The 23,245-nt window shown below is 35.3% G+C and overlaps 2 long non-coding RNA genes across 2 annotated transcripts; one reads left to right on the forward strand and one right to left on the reverse strand.

Annotated features, from left to right (window-relative positions):
* The first annotated feature begins 3,872 nt into the window (after positions 1–3,872).
* Positions 3,873–5,396, forward strand: LOC142548070 (uncharacterized). The gene is made up of 2 exons (XR_012820860.1): positions 3,873–4,220; positions 4,717–5,396. It is a non-coding gene; the product is annotated as an uncharacterized LOC142548070 (long non-coding RNA).
* A 493-nt stretch (positions 5,397–5,889) lies between these two features.
* Positions 5,890–17,752, reverse strand: LOC142549147 (uncharacterized). The gene is made up of 2 exons (XR_012821103.1): positions 17,479–17,752; positions 5,890–6,185 (listed from the first exon to the last, which is right to left on the reverse strand). It is a non-coding gene; the product is annotated as an uncharacterized LOC142549147 (long non-coding RNA).
* Between the last annotated feature and the right edge of the window lie 5,493 nt (positions 17,753–23,245).

The following is a 23,245-nucleotide window of genomic DNA, read 5'->3' on the forward strand; positions in this document are numbered from 1 at the left end:
TCACCGGTCTTCTTTCCTCGATCCCGCATCGAATAATAGCCTGAAACATGAAACTCGCGAAAATATTTTAACGTGCATCACATAATCATCAAAATAATGCAATTTAAATAAAGCATGCGTCACTGAAATCATTTTAAACTTAAATAAAATATTTAACAATTAAATAAATGCATGAGTTTTACGTGTACTGATTTTAAGCTCTGCAACAATGCTATTAACTCTTTCACCAAATTCACTAATCGATTCTCCGGCTTTCATCTTGATGTTATCAAATTTCTAAACAGCACATTTCCTTCACATAGCTGAATCAGCTTTTCCCAGATTTCCTTAGCTGATTTACACATTTTGATTTTGCTAAATGTGTTTTTGTTTAGAGTTTATACAAGATGTCCTTGGCAGCATTGTCCAAGTTATCCTTTCTCTTATCTTCTGAAGTCAACTCATCTCGTAGCTTCTCTATTCGATGTGGTGCTCCATCAATAAGAACAACAGCTGTGTTGTCTTTTATTATCTTCATGGGTCCATCTGTTATGACATACCACATGTCATCATCCTGAGCAGCTAGATGACTCTGCATTCTGATCTTCCAAACATCAAATTCTTCCCTAGAGAAAATTGGAATCTTGTTGAATGATGACATAATTTTCAGTATCAGTTTGAGCGTATGAAAGTATTCAACACAAGATTAAGCGCTATGATACCACTTGATAGGATCGGTTAAGGTAGTTGGAGTGTTTAGAAGGGGGTTCAATAAACACTCTGAATTTTTGTTTCCTTTTTAAAATATGAATCAGTTATTTGAGGAACTGATCCTGAAATCTTGTTTGTCTGTGTAGATCAATCAACTGATAATAGTGCAGAAATAGATTGAAGTATAGATTGAATACTAAGGAGTTGTATAATGTAAAACTAAAAGTATAACTGAATAAACACACGAATTTTTACGGATGTTCGGAGACTTCAAATGCTCATACGTCACCCTTTCTATCACGAGGATAGGCTTTTACTAAAAAAAACTTTGATATATCACAAAAGATTATAATAATCTACTTCAATTGGTCTTACACATTATCAGTTCCAACTGATGTCCTATTAGTTATGAATACTTCAGTTGATATGGTTTTTCCAGTTCAGTTCAAACGAAAGTATTTAGTTACGATTACTCGATTTGTCCGATCAGTTTGATTTTTCAGTTTTCTTACTGATTATCTTGTCAAACTCTGAAGCTTATAATATTCCAAAACAAGTAGACGACTTTGGCAAAACAGATAATGTAGCCCTCACCGTGGTCAAAATGTGTATCAAGATGAGAAAAAAGAATTCTATGAAGTTGAAGAATTGTGAAGCTGCAAAGCTAGTACTTGAAATCTCACTTTCATTGAAGGATCTAGTTCAAGATATCAGAAAATAAAGTTCTAATTGTGTTAATTTTGAAAGCAGCACACAAAAGTTAGGAACTGCGACTTTTCTCCTTGAACCAGCCAAAAAAATTTCTCCATGCCCCATTAGCGAGCTTGTTGCAGTTGCGGTGAAGATTTAAAAGGAGCTCTGTTTCATTCTTCAATGTTGAGAAACCAAAAACGACTATTTCACGTTGGGCTAGAGCACTTAATAGAGCGGTCAGGGTTAGAAAAGGTTTGTCCAATGATGAAAAGGCTACAAAACTTTCCCACAATACTGGCTTGAAGTGATTGATCCACACCATCAATACATGCACAATCTACATCTGTATTATTATGTCTGGTTCTTTAGCGAAAGTGCCCAGATTTTTTTTACTGTTTAGAATCTAGGGAAGATTCTGAGATTAGGGCTTGAGAGTTAGGGATTTAGGATTTGGAGATGGTAATATTCTACAATGAGATTTTATTGGAAAAGAATATGGTGAAGCTAGGGGTGTTCATCGGTCGGTTCGGTTCGGTTCGATTTTCGGTTTTTTGGTTTTCGATTTTACAAATTTATAATCCGGTATCCGAACCATTTTTTTCGGTTCGGTTCGGTTCGATTTTCTACCTATTTCGGTCGGTTATTTCGGTTTTGATACAATTATTTAAATTAATAAGATAAATATATTGTAAAATATAATATGTTATCTTTTTATATTATTTCTTAGTAAAACATTTAAACACAAAGTCTAAATGAGTTGCATAAACAACAATCAACTAAATATTATTCAAAATAATTCATCATTCACTAATATCATCTCAAAATATATATAATAAAAATAAAATTATTAATTTAATGAAATTTCTGTTTTTTCGGTCGGTTCGATTTTGACATATATAATCCGAAATCGAACCAAATAAATTTTGATTTTAATATTTATATCTGAATTATAAAATTCGGTTTTCGGTTCGGTTCAGGGTTCGGTTTTTTCGGTTTGAATTTTCGATTTTTTCGATTTTATCTGAAGTTTGAACACTCATAAGTGAAGCGATATATAAAGAATTTTGAATCTAGGCTTCGTAATTTTCTGTAGAAGAATTCACGATACAGGAAATCTATTTGGGTCTCATGGTGATTTAGGATTCAAGAGATGCAAAAGGTGAGAATGGATTAGAAGAAAACAAATACATACAGGTATTTTGGCTCATTGGATCAATGCCTGTGGGGGCATTTGTTGGAGCCAAATTTTAACTAGGCCCAAATTGATTGAGCTCTGCCCAAAAAAGAAGTAACCAGATAATTAGATAATCTAGGGGTGTCAATCGGGTCATGTGGGTCGGGTTTCGGGTCAACCCGTGATTTTTTTCCCAAACCCGAACCCAACCCGAACCCGAAGCAACCCTCAACCCGAACACGAACCCCCGAACACGACTCAACCCGTCTAACCCGCCTAACCCGAATTTTATTTATTTATTTTTTAAAAAAAAAATTAATGAAAAAAACTCGAAAAAATAAAAAAAATATATTTTAATTTAAATACATAATAACAAAATTTTCGATTTAAATTTGGAAGTTTAATATTAGAAAATTAAAAGTATATTTACTAAATCAAATAAACAATTGTTAAAATAAAAAATATACAAAATAAATATTAAATGATGAAAATTTATTATATAAATATACAATAAATTTTGTTCAAATATACACTGTATAAAAATATAGGTAATATTTTCAAAAAAACAATTATTTTGGGTCAACCCACGATCCAACCCGACCCAACTCGAAACCCGTTTAACTTGGTACTAACCCGAACCCACCCAACTCGAACCCGACCCGAGCCCGAACCCGAAAAACCTCAACCCGAACATGATTTTTTTCGTGTTGGGTCGTGTCGGGTTGACGGGTCGTATTGCATTTTGACACTCTTAAGATAATCTCATCAATTTAAATTAGTTTGAATAAATCAAGAAGACCCCAACAAGACAGGATCATGAGAAGAATCATCTTAGATCGTGGATCGTGGGGGAATGGAAAAACCGCCCAGTGTTCTAAAGAAAAAGATATCATTGGTAGTATCAACAAGAGACATTCAACGGTACAAATCTGCAAATTCTTTGCAAATATTTCTGTAGCTCTAGTTTCAATATTCCAACGTATTTCATGTTTTCGGTCCATATTTTAGTATTAGTAGTCATTCTCGATCAGTTTTCAACACAATTTTATTCTATTTTCATGTTCTTGTAGTTTCCTACGGATTTGTAAGTATACAATCATGTTAGATTTTATTTCATCAAATTTCATTATCTTTTCTTTATTTTTAATGTTATATTTATATAGGAGATTAAAACAAACGATTAACTTAGGAATTCATTCTCGTTTGAATTTTGAAGTTAGATATTTCGTTATTTTTGCACAAATTGGTTATCTGTGCATGTGACGACACACCTACAACTCAAAATATCATGCAAACAACACCTCACGCCAAAAAATCTACCAACGTTGCCATCTCCCTTCTATTATTTCTCCCCATTTCTCCTACTTCTCCATACACAGTTATAATTTTTTTTAAAAAAAATACGAAAAAAAAAAAGGACAAGAAAATGCCATAAATATGACAGCTGTCCAAGAGAAAGGCTTCGTGCTTGAAGAGTTTTGAGGCTAAGAGATTTGAATGGGAGAAATCTTATTGTATCTAACATCGTGTTTGTGGCGTGTTTTTATTTGATAGGTGAAGCGGTGAGGGAGACAATCAGTTAGATGATCGAGGCCTTGGAAGGAGATACCGTATCTGTGCGGTGCGGTTTCGCCACCACCCGAATCAGGGTCATCAGTTAAAGGTAGTGGCTTTCCTCATTTCTGTTTCATGGTACTGTAGAGTCACTGATGTAATTGTCCTATATCTTGCCTATTCTTTCATTTTCGTGCTTGAGTTTTCAAAATACACGTGAACTAATTGTCAACCATTATGTTTTGATGGAGTATTTAATAGAGAAATCAATTCGATTTTGATATTGTTGATGCGCTATCGGCTTTGTTTCAGGTGATGAATCCTTTGAGCTCTGAATCTAATAGGTCGGCTTGATTGTCTTTGTGGTTGTTTTTTGTTTTCTTGATTCTTGATTGTTTAGTGTAGGTGTTTTGGGCTGATTCTTATTATAGATTTTTCCCTTTATTCTGTCCTTTTGATTCATTCATTTGGATCATAATACGATGAATTCCATTATTGGCCTAGCATCTCTTTAATTCATTTTGGCCCACGGTTGCTTTTGTCACTGTACAGTATTAGACATTAGTTACATTGTTGTGTTAATGTTCCTTTTGCTTTGGGTACAGAAAAGGGTAGTGCGGAACATTATCCGGCTGATTCCAAAACTCATATAAGCTCCACCACTAGTGTAAAATCACAAAGCCCTTTTCAGTATCCCGTCAGTTGGACCACTTTTTCCGATAATTCCCCTGCCCGGAAGAGTTCTTGCGAAAGAACTGAAAGCAGAGTCGTTCAAGCGATGTTCCGGAAGCTAGATCTCAAAAAACCTCAAATTCGAGACTCGAAATTTCCCCTCTAACCGGTTTTTCTGGCACGGTGGTTTCAAAAAATACTTTGGATAAATATGGAATGGATTTGTAGATAATAGACCTGCAAGGTCGGAAATTGAATGTGCTTGCATTTATGACATGTACGATATGCAATGCTGCTCTGTGTCTCTAAAAGTGAGGGTGAAGTCGTTCCGTGTGGGGATGCTGGTGTGTTAGTGAGTAATGAAACAAGAGATATCCGTCAAAACCGGAGAGAATGTGAGGAAGCTATCTTTAATAAGGAAGCAACTAGTTCAGATTGAAACTCAGCAGTGTATTTTAGAAGTTCCCTCATGCGGAGTTGTAAACAATGTTGCCATTTGATATATATATATATGGCAGCAATTCCTTTTCGTCAGCCTCTACGTTGTCAAAGCCAAATCAATATATCTAAAGAAATTGATGCCAGGGAAGAAATTCTAACAACACTACTCCTACGATAAGGTCGGCTTCTCTTTGCAGCCAGCTTGGCGTGATGACAAAAACACTAAAGAGCATATGCATATATACTCGAGGAAAAAAATATATTTCTTTTATTCTTTCTTTTCTTTAATGTATTGAGATTTTATTTCCATTGTTCGGGTTTCTTGTAAAAAAAAATGATGGATGACTCATCCCCTACCTTTCTCAAACGCAAATAGAATCCTTCAACTTCTTAAGATCGATATGAGAGATTCGCATGCGTTTATGATGAAAATGACATCTAACCCTTTATGCATGTTTTTATTTAAAAAGATAGCTAATGGACCACCAAAACTTTGATTTGATTTACAAAGGGTGGTGAAAGAATTAATGGTATACCAAACAACATTCAAAGCTAATTTTCTTTAGTACGTTTAAAGACAAAGAATAGTAGATTGAAATTGACAGAAAGCCGTATAATTCAACTTGGGTACCTGTAATTACTCAAACAGCAACCAACAACATATATAATCAAACGGTCACCTAAAATTTCATTGAATTTTCGTGTGAATGTGAAAACCGTTCGTTCAAGAACCAAAACCAAGTAGTCTAACATCAAGTAATTTCAACATCAATAATCAAACTAAAATGTTACACTATATCTGCTCCAACTTATTTATAACCTTATCTAAAACTGGACAATCTAGCCGTGGTATTTTTGGTTCATAGAGTTGCAAGAGCATTATTACAAAATTTCATCCTCTGAAAAATGAACAATTCAAAGCTTAGGCCTTTTGATCTGTCGACTCCTCCTTGTCAGCCTTCTGCAGAAATATTCAGTAACACACAACCCAAGTTAAATTATCACGAGGAAGAAATGATAGTTGGTCACTAATATTGATTCTACCCACAGAAGAACTTATTCACAACAGGATTGATACAAATGATTTGGTTTGTCAACCCTTCAGGCTTCATTAATAAGATCATGTACATACTTAATTCCACGCACAAAAACTATGATTATGCATGACTCAATCAATTTACACACATTAAAATGAGAAATTAAAGCATCATCCCTGCCTGAATTATATTGATACATAATGTCATTATGACAGTTAACCAATTCAAAAATGTATATCAAATTATTGGGCACAGATGATAGTTCGGAAAAAAATACATTTTCGTTTATTTAGTATGTCCTCCCACAATCAATCAAGCATAAATATATATATATTTTAAAAAAATTTACTGCTTGCAATCTTATTCCAGCCAGTTTAGATCTTTTGCTTTCAATTTGCTATCCCCTCAATTTTCGGTTGGCGTAAAACCAACCAATCCATATCCTAGTTCCTAGCACATAATCATCAGTTCATATTGCATATAACAGGGATGACTCCTTCATGACTAGAATCATCGACACACATCCATCGCTAACAAATTAAAGCATTAACAAACCAATGCAAATCACACTTTTATATCAAATTGATGTTTAATATATTTTTGAAGCACTGATTCTTTCCAGTGTAGGCCACTAACAATGACAACATGTAGATTTGAACCATCACTTTTACACATGCATTTACCTAAGAACCGCTTATTGTGTTATATGGACTTTATCCCTCAGTTTCCATCAATTCAGCCCACATGGTCCCTTTAAGGAACTTGAGAGCTTTAGTCATAGTAATGAATATGGTGAACAGAAACACTATGGTCATTTGGGGCATAAGAACAAACTCAGCAGCACACTTCATCAAGGTAATGCTCAACAGACAAATGAAAAAACAGGAAACCGTTCATGCTCAGGATCCCATCAGTACAAGCTTCAAATTACAGAAACTTTCAGTCTGCAAGCATAAACAAATTTTATGATTCTGCTATTAAGACAATTATATAAATTTAGATGCTGAAATATCAAGCCACTTTGAGCTACACTTAGATAAAGAATTTCACAACTATCTCAGGAAACCTATTAATTAAGGTGAATGGCTCATTAAATCAAAATATGATTTGTGAGCCACAAGAATAGATGTCCATCATAGCCAGTGGTTACGCCCACTGTCCTTGTATCATCCATCATGTACCAAAACAAAGCACAAAGAAAACAGTCCATTTTTGGTAAAGAAAGAAAATATGTAGGCTTATCACGTATCATATAGTAATATTATTTAAAGTAACGCGTGTGACATACAATACATAAATATTATTTCTTGTATGTGTAACACATTTTTTGAATATATTGGGTTTAGTTATCATGTTTTACAAAATCAATGAGACAAAGGTTTATCACGTCACATAGTAATTGTAATGACCCGAATCTTTATTTGAATGAAATAATAATTAGACATGATTAAAGAGTTGTTAATGAAGTATTATTGAGAATGGATTAGTTGAGGATCAACATGTTGGGATCCATCAAATTTAAAATGGACCACTCGATCTACGTCATATGGCATTATCACAAGAAATTCAACTAGACGAATGAGATTATGACACGTGACAAATAAGATTGAGTTCAGATCTTCTGAACTAGTCAGGTTGTAGCCTATAAACAGATGCTGATTTCATTTGTTTCCTACACCGCTTTCCCTCAGCTTCTCTCTCGAGTTCTATCCATATATACGTTAGGTTTTTAGGGCAGTTTAGTGTCGACAAGCTTTGGATCAAGTGCCAACTCGAGGAGGGGCCGGTGAACCGGGCTACGCAGATCAAGGCATCATCTGCGGGATGACAATGGACGCAGGTATAATCCTGAAGCCTTAAATAATAATCCTGAAGCCTTAAATAATTATTTAAGGATCATTAAGAAGAACTTTGAAACATGTTTAGTGATTTTGGATCTAGGGTGATGGTGATTTCAGTATGTTGGTATTGTCTACGTTCAGACGAGTAAACTTTCTGTCAAATTGTTTTAGTGAGGTACGTGATGTACTGACTGATATATCCAAGCGTAATATACACAATTATATGTTGCACGATACATGTTTAATTTTTTTGACATATTATTTAATTCTTTTGACATATTATGCATGACATATCATGTTGGGCCTGATATCTTTTGAGATATATCTCATTTGTTTGGGCCGCTCAACCCTGTTCTGTATTGTGGACGGTTCAGTATCGAGAGCTACAATTCCGACGAGATCCGCGGGCTCTGACGATCATGAACATTGTAGGTCCACATATTGATGATGAGTGTGAGAGCCAAAACATGCCTATAGTAGATCAGGGACTACACACTTAGGCGTCACTAGACTGAGCATGAGATACTTAACTTAATCGTTGATATCCGAGTATATTTCATTTCACATGCATCATATCGATTTGTATACTCATACATTCTCGTATAGGGCGATTGTAACTCAAGTTCTTGTTTTCATCTTGGACACCCCATTTCACAGGACAAGTCTTAGGTTGGACGATTTGTACGGCTAGAGCAGTTGGGTTTTCGATGATAATTCAGTGGAGTTTTTTTTTTGATTTCTCGTATTATCGTGCGGGATTATGAATTCGATATGATCGTATAACATTTAAAACTGAGATTATTGTTCTGTTTTCGTTTAGATTGTAAGATGATTAAGTTATTTGGTTTCCGCTATTTAACTGTTGTTATCAAATTTAATTATGCATGTTTATGCTTATAATATTATATAAATGAGATTAACTACATTATTTTAAAAAACTGTAAGGCAATTTTGCTTTTCCTTTCAATTTTCTCCACAAAGTATGAGATCCGAGCACAACATTTCTGTTCTCAACAAAGTATGAGATCCGACACAACATTACTGCCACCTCTCAGTACCCATGGGCCATGGCACCACCATAGTCCACACAGGAATCCTGAAAGCATATTTCGCTCCTACTTAATCAATTTCTGGATCAATTCTTAATGAGGCTTATCAGCCTATCACCTTCTTCAACAGTGCAACAGAGAGGAAACATGGAAGCCTACTTTTCACACAAAGATCGACATATCCACATATCTCTTCCTTTTTCATTCATAAAATTTCCTACGAACCAACCCCAACAATTTATTAGTCCGCCCATTAATTCAATTCATATACATATCCCTCTAAACTGATTTTTAGTTTTTTTTAAAAAAAAGAGTAAGCACCATAGCTAGAGATATTTGGGTATATAGCCTCCAAAGAATTTTCAATTAAAAAATTGACCTCCCTGGAATGTTATTTTGAAAAATAGCCTCCTTTTATTTTAAAAAATCTTAATTAATTCCCTTAATACTAATCCTGGTCAAAATGGTATCAGAGCCTAGGTTGAATTATTTCAAACACAAAATTTATTATTACAAATAAACGAAATGTTTGAGGAGAATTTCGAAAAAATTATGAATCCGAACTTAGGTTCGAGAAGAATAATTTACAAGATTTATTCCAATAATTTGGAATATAAACAAGTTCATCTAACTATTGTTAGATATCAGAAACAGAAAGGGAAGCATCTGTACCCTCAGGTAAGCTCTCAGATAAACTTATGATTCAAGCAAATAAGTTTTTGGAGATAGTACCAGACTTCTCTAAGCTCTCTTTAGATCTTAGGAAAATCCAGAAAACAGTACAAAATTATGGCAATATGCTATATTTTGTACCCCAACGAGTAGAAGAAATCCTTAAAAACCAGGAAGAAATTCTTGGAATATTAAAGGATATTCAAACAAGAATTCAAAAACTAGAACAACAACCAAGTTCTAGTAAAAGAACTTCAGGAGGTTGGTTACCACCATCATTTGGTACCGAACCTTTGTTACATCAACAAGGTAAGGCCAGAGTGGTGTCAAAACCTTTGACTGAAGAAGAAAAGATGATCAATCTAATTAAGTCTGTCTCAGAAAAGAAATTAATCTGATGACAACTTTAGAAAGGATTGGTCTGGAGGATCTACAAGAGCTTGCGGAATCCTTCGCAAATCTCAAAGTTGTAGATCTAAAGATGAATACAGCAGGAGGTGAAATACCTGCTATAACCTGGTCATCAACTCAGGAACCACCAAGGGAAAGTGTGGGATCTCAGAATGTAAACATGAGAGAATCTCAATCTGATTTCCATACGGGTGGAGGTTCACACCCAGCGGGTACAAGGACAAGGAGAAGTCAAATTCCCTTGCACCAAACACCTTACAGGAAGACTGTTTTAGATCCTATACATCCTTATGGGGTTATGCTTAACCTTAATGTATTAGATTTCAAAAACAGATAAGATCTCATAGATGACTGGACATCTGCTATGAGAATCGCAGCAGGAACACTTGATCTCAACAAAGAAGAATTCATTAAACTTTTATAAATGAGTCTTATGGGATCAGTAAAAATTGCTTAGGACATGACTTCATTAGAAATGAAAGAGTCAGTCCTAGCCGGAGAATCTCTGAGCGAGATAGCCGGAAAAATGGCTACCCTATTTAAAGCACAATTTATAGGGGTAGACTATTTTAATAGCCAAGATACAGAGAAGAGGAAGAAATATACTCAGGCTCTGTATAGTCTTGAATTACACGATATATGTTTATAGATGAATACATCATGTTATTCACTAAATACCAATGGAATTCAGGAGTCGAAGAAGATATAGCTATGCAGCTTTTCTTCGCAAAAATGCCAAGCCCTTGGAGAGAAATGCTCATAAGGGAATACGTACCTGGTAATCCAAATACGCTGGCAAGAAGAGCCTCTTTCCTCAAAAGAAAGTTGGCAGAATGGTGTCATATGGCAGCATTACAAAAGAATTACAAACGCTTAAGGGGTATCAACAAAAGAACTCCCTTATGTTGTAGGGAAAATGATCTTCCAACAATTATTGGAAGTAAACCACAGAACCATAAGAGGAAAAGTTTTAGGACTCATCCTTATGCACGAAGTGGAAGAAGTTCTTGGAAACCAAGAACTGTGTGGTCTAGACAGAAAGCCAGATCTTATAAATCTGGACAAAGAAGCGAACCATCAAGGAGTAGGATATCATCCCAAGCATCGAATACATCTCGAAGCACAGGAAGAACACCTACAAAGAAAACTTTCAGAAGAGCTCATACGCGAGCCAATGAAAGTTTCAAGGATTGCAATTGCTGGACATGTGGAGCAAGAGGTCATATTTCGACCAACTGTCCAGAAAATGAAAAAAGAGGTATTAAACGTTCTGATCCTACCCCGGATATTGAAGAAGCAGTTTATTACCAAGATCTTATTCAAGTATACCGATTTGAGGACATTGCCTCAGATGAAAGTATATATGAAGAAGAAAAAGTTCTAAGTCAAGAAGGATCCGATGGAACTGAATCGGAATCTGACTGAGAACGAAGTGTTTCGACACGAAACACATGAAGATCTGTCTGGATTCTTTAGCCAGACAACGATATCCAATAATATGGTCCAAAGGATCATGAGAGAAAACCCCAGTCTACAGAGATATCAAGGATTTTCTGCAGGACAAGTAGAAAAGTTCTTAGGAAGTCTTGGCCTAAGGAACAGAAAGCATCATCTAATCTGTAAAGTTTCTAGAAGGGAAATGGCAATCCCAATGGAACTTACAGGAAATAGAATGGAGATGCAGTTAATTCCTTCTGAAGAAATTAAGGAGGAATTACAAAAACTCAAGATAGAAGTAGCAAGGACTATGTCTTGGATTCATATCGGAGCAATCCAGATTATGATAAAGGCTACTTTCAAAGAAGGAATAGATTCACCTATTGATATTGCTGTATGCGATAAAAGAATGGGGAATCTACAAGATTCACTACTGGGAACAATCTCAGGAAATCTCTGCGCAGGAAAAATTGTAGGAGTAATATATCCTAGGATAGCCTACAATCTGGCAGATCGAGATTTCAGCCGAGCCTTGACATTGCATCAAAACTTCAAGGAAAAAAGGCTGATGAAAGAAGGTAATAGGCCATATTCTATTACTTATCAAATTTCATATGCTCTATCTAATACACATCATTCTGAATTGTTTATTAGAAATGAGTTTATTGAAATCCCTGAGATATTTGGAAAAGTTGCTCAGGCAATTTATCCGGAAAGAATCGAGTTTCCTTTAATACAGAAAACAGATATCCAAATACAAGACAAACCGATTCTACAAAGGAATCAAAGTCTTAAATTGGAATCTAGAAGACTATCTTTTCAAGGAGATAGAATTACAAGTTACAGGTGGGGAAAAACGCCTATTATAGAACCCCAACAGGAGCCGAAAAGTTTTTCTACAATGGGAAAACTTAGATGCCCAGAAGGGTGGAAGGAAATAGAAATAGTATTTGATATTACAAAACAAAGGAATCAATTTCCTTGTAATTCAATATACTATTTGGAACAACCTGTGATAGGAACTTACCAAGGACTGATTAATATCGGAGAATTGGAAGTTCACATTCAAGGAATTCCAGGGAAAGAATCAGATCGATTGATTCTTGGATTATAGTTTCTTGAGGAACATAAACCTTGGAAACGTCTGGAGTACGGAATGGAGTTTATGGCAAATGATAAAATGTGGAAAATCCAATGACCACAAGCCCATTCTCCATATACATTCCAATAGGAATGTTGTATGAAAAATATAAGGCAGAATATTTTGCTGCTTATATTGATTCAGGTGCTGGAATATGTACAGCAAAACGAGGAATTTTTCCAAATAATTTGGAAGAAGAGTTACCAAAGATTGCTGGAATATATTTTTCCAGAAGAATCTTAATCTTATGTAAAGGGATTAAGATGATAGAAATAATGATTGGCGGTGCTGGGCAAACACCTTGGTACAAGGTAAAGACACCACCAATTTATTTTCATGATACAGGAGCTAATATATTATTAGGAAATAATTTCCTACAGATGTTCAAGTCCTATACTCAAGAAAATGAGACTAGAAGATTAGTGTTCACAACACCATGTGATCACAAAATCATAGTCCAGAGACTAAGAGAAGCATTTTACAGAAAATTGCCGATCCAGTTTCGCAGCAAGCGTGGTGATTCAGGACAACTTTTGAACCCAAAAATGAAGGATTCTAGACGGTTTGGAGAAACAATGCTCCAGTTAAGAGCAGATCAAGTACTCCAACCAGAAGATATAGAATGCCTTAAGATAACTCTACAAACAAATGAAGTAGAGTTCGAATCTAAGGTATCATTGGAAGATGTCAAAAAGAGGATCAAAGAAAATTACAATGAAGATCCTTTTGCATGGTGGGACAGAAATCAACTCAAAGCTTGCCTCAAGATTAAGGAAGGCAAAGAGTATGAATTTGTCCGTTGTAAGCCTATCCCAATGAATATCATTGATCAAAGGGATATGCAGATTATAATCAAGGAACATTTGGAACTTGGTTTAGTCAAAGCAGGAATGTCACCATATAGCAGTCCAGGTTTTCTGGTAAGAAATCATGGTGAAATAAAACGAGGTAAACCCAAATTAGTTATTAATTATCAAGAAATTAATAAAATTCTGGAGTTTGATGGATATTTTATACCTAGTAGAGAACACTTGATTAGTTGCATTCGCAATGCCAAGATATTCTCTAAGTTTGACTGTAAGTCTGGATTTTACCAAATTCGGATGCAGGAAGAAAGTAAGAAATTCACAGCTTTCTCTACACCTCAAGGACATTATATCTGGGAAGTATTGCCAATGGGATTGGCTAATTCACCACAGATATTTCAAAGAAAAATGGATAATCTTTTCAAAGATTATTTTAAATTTATGTTTGTTTATATTGACGATGTTTTAATAGCGTCTAAAGATATGAATGAACATATCAAGCATTTGGAGATTTTCTCTAATGTGTGCAAGAAAGAAGGACTGGTTTTATCTGAAAAGAAAGAAGTCATTGCTACAAGGAAGATTGAATTCCTCGAAATTGAAATCGATGAGTCATGAATAATTCTGCAAGAACACATAGTGGAAAAGGTGCAGAATTTTCCAGAAAATCTCAAAGACAAGAAGCAACTTCAAAGTTTCTTAGGAGTTGTTAATTTTGCTGGGATGTTATAAAAAACCTAGCAAAACACAGAAAGGTGTTCAGTCCATTATTGAAAAAAGATGCAAGATTTATATGGACAAAAGAACACACAGAGAGACTTATCCATTTAAAGGAGGTTTGTAAAAATCTTCCAAAAATGGCTATTCCTCAAGATGAAGATGATCTGGTATTGTATACCGATGCCAGTGATCATTGGTGGGCAGCAGTTCTTACTAAGCTTACACCAGATGGAGAACAACTATGTAGATATTGCAGTGGGTTATTCTCAGATGCAGAAGCCATCAGATGGCATATCAACGAGAAAGAATTTTATGCAGTAAAAAGAGCTTTTGAAAAATGGCCATTATTCTTACTTGCAAAGAAATTCACTTTGAAAGTTGATAACACACAAGTTAAAGCTTTTTTAAGGAATAGAATTGAGTCTAAACCTGAGAAGACTAGATTATTACGATGGCAAGCACTATGTCAGAATTATATTTTTGATATTGTGATAATAAAATCTCATGAAAATATTCTTGCAGATTTTTTAACAAGAGATGGACAGCATTGACATTGATGCTATTATCAAGATGCAGAGGCATTTGAGGGAACACCTTGAAATGCTTCAAACCGAGTTCAACAAGTTGGCCGTTAACGCAGAAGTTGCGGGAAGGCTACAACAAGCCGATAAGAGAATTTTCTCTGATCGAATTACAGGTTGTTTACAGGCATATACTCAGTTATGGTCTGTAATGCAAAGGCCTATCCTCCAAGGCATTGAGAAGCCATTGGTTTCCCAAATGGAGAGTTTTCGAGTACAGGACTCTATACCTGTAGCGGGGGATTCAAATACCCCTTGCACAAGTGTTAAGTCGGGATCATCACCAGATGAATCAGGTGAAACAAAAATTGAGACTCATGATCCTTATCTTGAGTCTTCAAGTCAACCCTTCACCTCGGGGATTGAAGAGGGAGAGATCAACCTTAGGCCTCGTATTGACAAAGGCAAATCTAAGGTTGGTACTAATGAAATTGCAATTTCTCCATTTCAGGTTTACCAACAAAACTGGGAGAAATTAAAAACAAGAATTGGCATTAACCCAGCTACCAATAGGGTTGATGTTTCAGGAAAATATCCCAGGGTATGGATGAAACCAAATTCATATCCAGAGGAGGTCAAGGCATGGTATGAATTCGGGGCTCTTGCCTCAGTTTATACTACATCACCAAGCTTTCCGGAAATTTCAGGATTACCAAAATGGATCCAGGAAGCTGTTCATGAAACTTGGGCGAATAATGATTATTTGTCCAGAGGAGATGTTTTGGAGCTATACTTTTTCAGTGCAGCACCAGAACCAGCAGGGAAAGGTTCTCACGAAGCCTTTCATTTCATCAAGTTAAGGAGGCCGGATACAAATGTTCAAAAATTTATCAAGGACCCTCCAACAGAAAAAACACCTCTGGTTGCTTCAATTTCTGAAGATGATATGTCTACACGAAAAGCATGGGGTTTATGGGTCTGTCTCACTGAGATGGACAAAGTCAAGTTTCCGTTCAAATTTTATAATCATTCAGTGAACGGATCATTCCTGTTAAACACCATGACAGGAAAAACCAAGAGTTTTGCAGAAGATTTATTCGAGAAAAAGAGAAATCTTTTGTGGAACAGCAAGCTGCCGGCTAGTAAAGAGACTCGCCGAAAATTCTGGAACATGGCACATATAGGAAGATGGTCAGAAAACATCTGCCTAGAATGTCAAAACCAGAAGGAACCTGAATTCGGTAAAAGATTCAAACCGAGATCTGATCGAAAACACTTTACTGACACAAGCACAAGTGGGGATGGACCACCTTCACGTTTTCCTCGAGGACAACGAAAACCAAAGATTCCTCGACAAAATTAAAGGTGTACATGTGATCAAGCCCACTAGCAAAAAGAAAACCCACCATGTGAGTGGAAGGACAAGGACCACCAATAATGGGTGGAAAATGACAAGGATCATTGAATACCTAATTTAAAAAAGGGAATCCAATGAATAAAAACAAGATAACTGGTCCCGAAATTTTCATCTATAAATAATGATAGATTGGAACCAGTAAATCACACCAAGAAAACCTAAAGAAAATGTATTTTACATATCTAAAGGTTTTAAAAAGTAGACTCAAACATGAGAGGAAGGAGCTAAAAGCCCTCAGATCATTAGCTCAAACGTTCCAAGAAGGGAACGAAATTACAGCTGATTTATTTCAAACGCATTCCTACTGGCAGTGCGGTGAAATAAAAGAATGGGAAAAGTTAATGTCTAGAATAATAATCTAGAAAGAGACAAGTTCAAGAAAGGACCACCTCAACCACTATATGGTCCCCAAGCAAGCTGTAAAGACTTATGAAGATTTGAAGTCCGAGTTTCAAATCCGAAGGAGCCTTCTATAAATAAAGAAGCAGAAGGAAGATGAAGGCATCGATCAACCTCTTCATTTTTCTTCAAATCATTTGTAATATTTTTCTTTCAAGTGTATGTGTGTAGTGAGTTCAGCTACTATTAGTAGCTAAACAAGTTTCTCCTCCTCTACAGGAGGTTTAAATGTATTAATAAATGTTTGTGTTTGAATAAAAAGACCTTTGCTCTTAGTCCCTCTCGTGTATTATTTTCAAAATTTTATCTTTTATTGTACACCCTAAGGTAGGAAACGAATTAGGGTTGTGCTAAGTGCTGCTGAAGGAATCTACGTCAGTAACCATCGGTTGCGATCGCGTGGTTGGACTGTGAGGAGCAGTTTGTAAAATACGGTGGATATAACCCGGTGGCACTCTGGTCAAAAAGTTAAAAGATTTAAATTATTTTACGGAAGCATGATGGGCACTTAAGGGAGTTAAATAGGTTTAAAAGGAGATTACTATTCTTTTAATAAAGAAGTGGTCAAAGTTTTAAAAGACGAAAGTCAGAAGGCTATAAACTTAAATGTCCCCCATAGCTACCATCATGAATTCCTCGATAACATGAAAAACATTACAGAGTAGTTGCCGAGTTTTCAATCTAGTGACAAATGATCATACGAAATCGATAAATTATTCAATTTCAAAATTAGAAAAATACAGCAAAACAATTAAGAAGGTGGATAGAAAACATGGAGTAAGCAAAGTCCCGGGGTTTAATACCGATTGGGCGGAATGCCAGGAGAGACCGCGGTAGACGTTGACGGAGAAAGTAGCAGCTAGATAAATGGTGGCGACGCCGAGCCCCGCCGTGAAGGCCTTGAATGTCCAGTCCCCTATTTTACTCGCCGCCGCCATTTAAGCGATTCCTCGCCCGCTGCGGCTTCTAGACGAGTCAATCTAATAAAAAAATTATTTGGGCATCAATCAGATACATGTGACCTAAAAATGATTTAAACAAATTTTTGAATCGTTTCAAGTTAATTTGTACACAATATTATAGTTTGACTTGTACGTTTGTCGAACTTAAATCATTAATTTTATTGGAAATTTCATATTACAAAAAAAGTTTCGATCAAATTTTTGGTTATATAATCAGGATTGAAATTGACAAAATTTTCTTTTAGTTAATTTTATCTATTTATTTATTGTACTTTATTCATATGTGATCTACCGTTTTCTATTATATTTTTACAAGAATTTTTATTGTGCAATACTCTAAGATATCCCATAATAAAGTATCACCAGATTTTCCCAACATGCAGAGTCATTATACTCAACATAAGACAAATTCAATAGTTAGCAAACACCTCTATTTATCACAATTGTTCTAAATATTTTTTTAACCAAATTTTATTTAACGGTTGGATGTAGCGACACGAAGATGTGTAATCAATGCAGTTCTCGCAATTGGTAGTCCCATATTTAACCTAGATGATGATGAGATGATACATTTGTTAAATGATACGGCGGATTTTGACTACTAGCTATCAGTATCCTTTACTGCAGAGTTGGAACGACCAGTACCCCAGAAATTAGTTACCCGATTTTATGAACCAATTGATCGATTATCAAGACGGGAATAAAGAAATTTAGAATTAATTATGGATCAACTCGAGATTATGGTGGACAAATGCAGCACTGACTGGGAAGCCATAGAAGATCGGCCTCAGTCAGAAAAAGTGTTGGAAGAAGTATCAATTGAAGAAGAGCTCACAACAATAATTTTCGAGAGTCTCCAAGAATGCGTAGTGAAGTGATGTACTCAAATAGTGATTGATATAGTTTGGTAAGTGATGTACTCAAATAGTGATTGATATAGTTTGGTTTGATGATGATGACTCAAACAACCAAATTTGTGAGTGTGATTCGGAAAATCAGAAATCTAGGGATGTTTGAACCCTTGGTAGGTGTTGAGCCTCGTCCGAAGAGATTTTTAAAGAATTATCTAATAAAGATGTGACAACCAGGGATGGATCCAGAAATAAGAGTTGGGAGGGATTGAACTCAATATGATAAGTTATATATTATTAAAAAAATTATATCATATCGTTCAACGAAGTTGTGCCCTACGAGATTTTAAAACATAATATTGAATATTATGCTATCAAATGATAAAAGAGAATTGAAAATTCATGATATTGAATATTTAAAAATTGAAAATTCATCGTACATATTTAAAATTTGTCATTCACATCATGCAATTTATAAATAAATACCGGATGGATTCGAGTATCCTATTGTTCCTTGCAAGCGATGTCAACCCAAAAAGAAAAAACGAAACACAGTTGGTACTTGGTAGGCCATGATATTGGAAAATAGCAAAAAAATTGAAAAAATGGTTTGATTCAAGTTTTTGGAGAACAATATTGTTTTGATTCGAGAGGCCGAGTCTACAACACACACTTTCTTACAGTTGGATCTGCATGTAAATGGGCTGGTCTGCAATGGACTGGATTGGACTAGAACATTGGTTGGTGGGCTGAAATTTTATCCTAACTATTAAAAAAAAAAAGTGGGCTGGGCTACGGCCCAGTACAGCCCTCCAATGCATCCGCCTCTGGTGACAACACTGATTTTCTCATCATGTGCCCATTATTCAAAGTTGTGTTTTGTGGAGGTGACGAGCTTACAGTGTTTATATCTATTCATAATTGAGGGGATATGAAACCAAGACCTATATGTGGTGTCATATGACATTTACTTTGGACGTCAACCGCTCTTTGATGAGTTCTTCTAAGAGTCAAGCCGACGACTAAAAATCAGACGCTACTTGAGATGCAACCCAAGAATGTTATTTTTGTTTTATTTATTTTAATTTTAGTTTTTGATTGAGTTTTTATTTCTTTGTGATTTTATCTTGTTTAAATTTCTTTGTGACCTACTAGCCAAGTCACATTTATCTAATATAATAGTGAAGAAAATTTACAGAGTTAATCCTATGGACATTTGAAAGACATTATAAAGCAAGTATATAACATGATCAATCACACATACACATGAAAATAGTTATTTTTGCATGTTTTATTATGTTGTTTTTAATCAATTATTACATGAGTTTAGGGTATCGAGTCTGTATTTTGTCATTTTTTAACTCATTATTTATGCATATTGTTTGTCTCTTACATGTTTCGGGTTGATTTGTAGGTGGATGTGATAAAAAAAAAGGAATTGTCGACTAGAAGTACGAGCACGACGTGCTAGGGAGGGTGTTTTGCCCGCCTAGTGCGCAAAAGAGAAAAAAAAATCAAATGATCGAGACATCTGACTAAAAAATTAATGCAAGCAGAAACAAAATATGCATGATTTGTTTCAACTTTTGTGGAGCCTTGGAGACGTCTATTGTAAGGTCCAAAAATTAAGACGACGTAATTCAACTGCATACAAATCTAGAAAAAATTAAAAATGGCTAATTAAATTATTTTAATTGCTAAATTAGTTGTGACATGCATGATTATATGTTAAATATGACTTTATGGTCATCATGCATTAAAATGTAATTTTTAAGGGTTATTCAAGTTGCGATCGAGGAACGGCTACCGAGGGCTGAAAAATGTAAAATGTTTTTATTAAATAATTGTTTTTGATTATTTAAAATAGGGTTGATGATTTTTTATATTTTTGAAAATTATGGGTTTTGAGGTGATTTTATACGCCGGGACGTAAATTTTATCGGTGTTGGTTTTTCAACTAAAATACGAATGTTTTGACAACCTGACTAATAAATTCACAAACTTATTTAAAAAAATTTAAAAAAAAACTTCAATTAAGTACTAATGGGCCTAATTACCTACTTAATGGGCCTAAGCCTTATTAGTGATTAATTAAAAGTATTTAAAGTAACAAAACCCCACCCTAAACCCTCATAATTCACGCCTCACACTCTCACAATTCTCTCCATCAGCTTACACGACACACACACCAAAGTTTAAGGAAAAATTCGAAAAGATTCAAGGGTTTCATGCCAAGGTCCCGTCATCACCGTTCTTCGCAATCGTCAACGAATAATCGTGCGTTAAATACGCAAAGGCACGCATATTTCTTTCCTTCAAAACACATCACACCATAATATGTTTTATGCATGAAAAGTATGGAAAACAAGTGACACTTTTGTTTTACTTTCGTTTTTGCACATGACATGAAAATTCAGCATGATTTTTTATTCAAATTGTGTTGTTTATGTGTATTAAAGGGCTGCCATGATTTAGGTTATGATCAAGCATTGTTTTACATGGGTTTAGAGTCCTAGAACATCACCATAAATCGCTGCACACATGAAACACGCGAGATGGAACCACTTCCTGTATTAAGATAACTTGGGGGCTCGGTTATGGTCATGGAGGCTCGGCTTGGGCTTGGCTTGGGGCCAGGGCCGTGGATGAGTCAAGGGTAGGGTCCTAGCCATGCTAGGACTCGAGTTAAGTGGGCTGGGAGGAGTCCTAGCTAACAAAGGACTCCTACTCGAGAGTCTTCAAGGCATACGCAAGGTTCAGGGGCTTGCGCAGGGAAGAGGGCTCGGTCTGGGGACTTCGGGCTGGGCTAGTTGGGATCCTAGGTGAGTGCTTGAGAGGATGGTTCAGGGGCTGGGCACGCTGGTAAGGTCCTAGGGGCGAATCAAGGGTCCTATGTCTTATGGAGTTCTCGGCCGAGTGCACGTCATGCTGGGGTGCTTTCGGTTTCGAGCTAGGGGCTGGTCCGTGGTTTCATGGGTCCAGGAGGATGTCCTAAGGGGTTGTTCAGGGTCTGGTCCAGCATGGCTCGAGGGTGGCTCGAGGAAATCGGGACATGGCTTGGGGCGAACTTTTATGGGTCAAGCTAGGGTTTTTAATGATCAAATTAATTAAAACACGGCTCACGGGGGTCGAGTCGTAGTTCATGAGGGCTAAAATAATATAAAAGTCTTTGAAATTTTTTGCCATTTTGTTTACTTTATATATAATTACAAAATCATGCGAAAGCAGTATAATTACAATTTTGGTCCGCTTCTTTGCCATTTTTTTACTTTATATTATCAAATTTCAAACTTAATCATGTATCTTTCAATTTTTGGTAAATTTAATCTTTTTTCATCGGTAATGTTATTATGTCACTTGTATTTGAAATTGAAATTGACACTTGGAAAAATGACTAAAATTACCACAAATAATTGAAATTGAAATTGACAGCATAGATCTAGATAACCAAAATCTCAAATAGACAAATTTACAATCCCAAAATTGTAATTTTTCAATATAATTCATATGAGAATTTTATGTTCTGAGATAAGTAGCATCACATTATTAATTACAAAAGAGATTTATTTGTTTTGACATTCCAAAAAAGTAATTAATAGATTAATAAAAATAGGTCCAGGTAGTATATAATAATTTATTTTCGGGAAACAAATTGTATGATCTTGATACTTTTGTCCCGACACATTCCTAGAATTTAGACACACACACACACAGATACTTGACTCGATGCCTACTATAGCAATAATTTGAAAGATAGATCATTTTAAATCCTAATCTTATTATTATTAATTTTTAATATTAATAGTACAAATAAAATAAAAAATAAGTAGGCCAATACGCACACAACTTTCTTTATTTTTTAAAACATAACCAACACATATTTAAATAAACAAATAATTTTTTTAAAATAATAAAAACAGTACACATTTTTTTGGAAAAAAACAAATTATCTAATATTTTATGAAGAAAATTTTTTTTGAAAAAATATTGTTTTAAGATGTCTATATTTCAAATTATTGAATTTGAATTTCAACTCTAATTTTTTTTTTTATATATATGATATGGGTGATCGAATTTTTTTTATTAACCATCCGAACTGCCAAAACCAAATTGCATCGTACCGTTTTTCCTAATATTTTATAAAAATCGTGATTAAAGTGCACAGGATTCCATGTTCGGGTCCGAGAAGGGGTCCGGGTAGCCTCTGAACTTTCAAACTCACGAAAATTCACTAACTTATTGATTCATTCTTCCAATCCAAGCCTAGGGACCATGAACCAACACCTCGAGACTCATCCTAGAAAGCTATTACATTGATTCAAACCCGTACAAACACCCCAAACGTCCCCAAGCATCGACAAGCAATTTCAATACAACAATAACCCGTAATTCGACATCATTTCGCTTCCTACGATTTCTATTACATCCCAAGCCATTCTCGACCGAAACGAACCACCAAATAACACCTAAATACATCCCATAACATATCTAAATGCAGTAGCAGAAGCCCGGCGGTGCCCAAAGAAGCCTGCAACAATAAAACTTCAAGAACGCATTTTCAGAAAAACTCAGTTTGAGCAGTCCCACAAAAACGATCATAACTCACTCATTTTTTATCCAAATATATTGAATTTACTGTCAAATCGAAGGTATTAAAAAGTTCTACGTTTATGTTGAAAGTTTTGCCAGAAAATCGACCGAAAAGTCACAATATTTAAAATGACAGCAAATTTTGAGTTTTCAGATCTAAAATCATT

This window comes from Primulina tabacum, chromosome 6 (genome assembly GCF_025594145.1).
Source record: "Primulina tabacum isolate GXHZ01 chromosome 6, ASM2559414v2, whole genome shotgun sequence".
Lineage (NCBI taxonomy): Eukaryota > Viridiplantae > Streptophyta > Magnoliopsida > Lamiales > Gesneriaceae > Primulina > Primulina tabacum.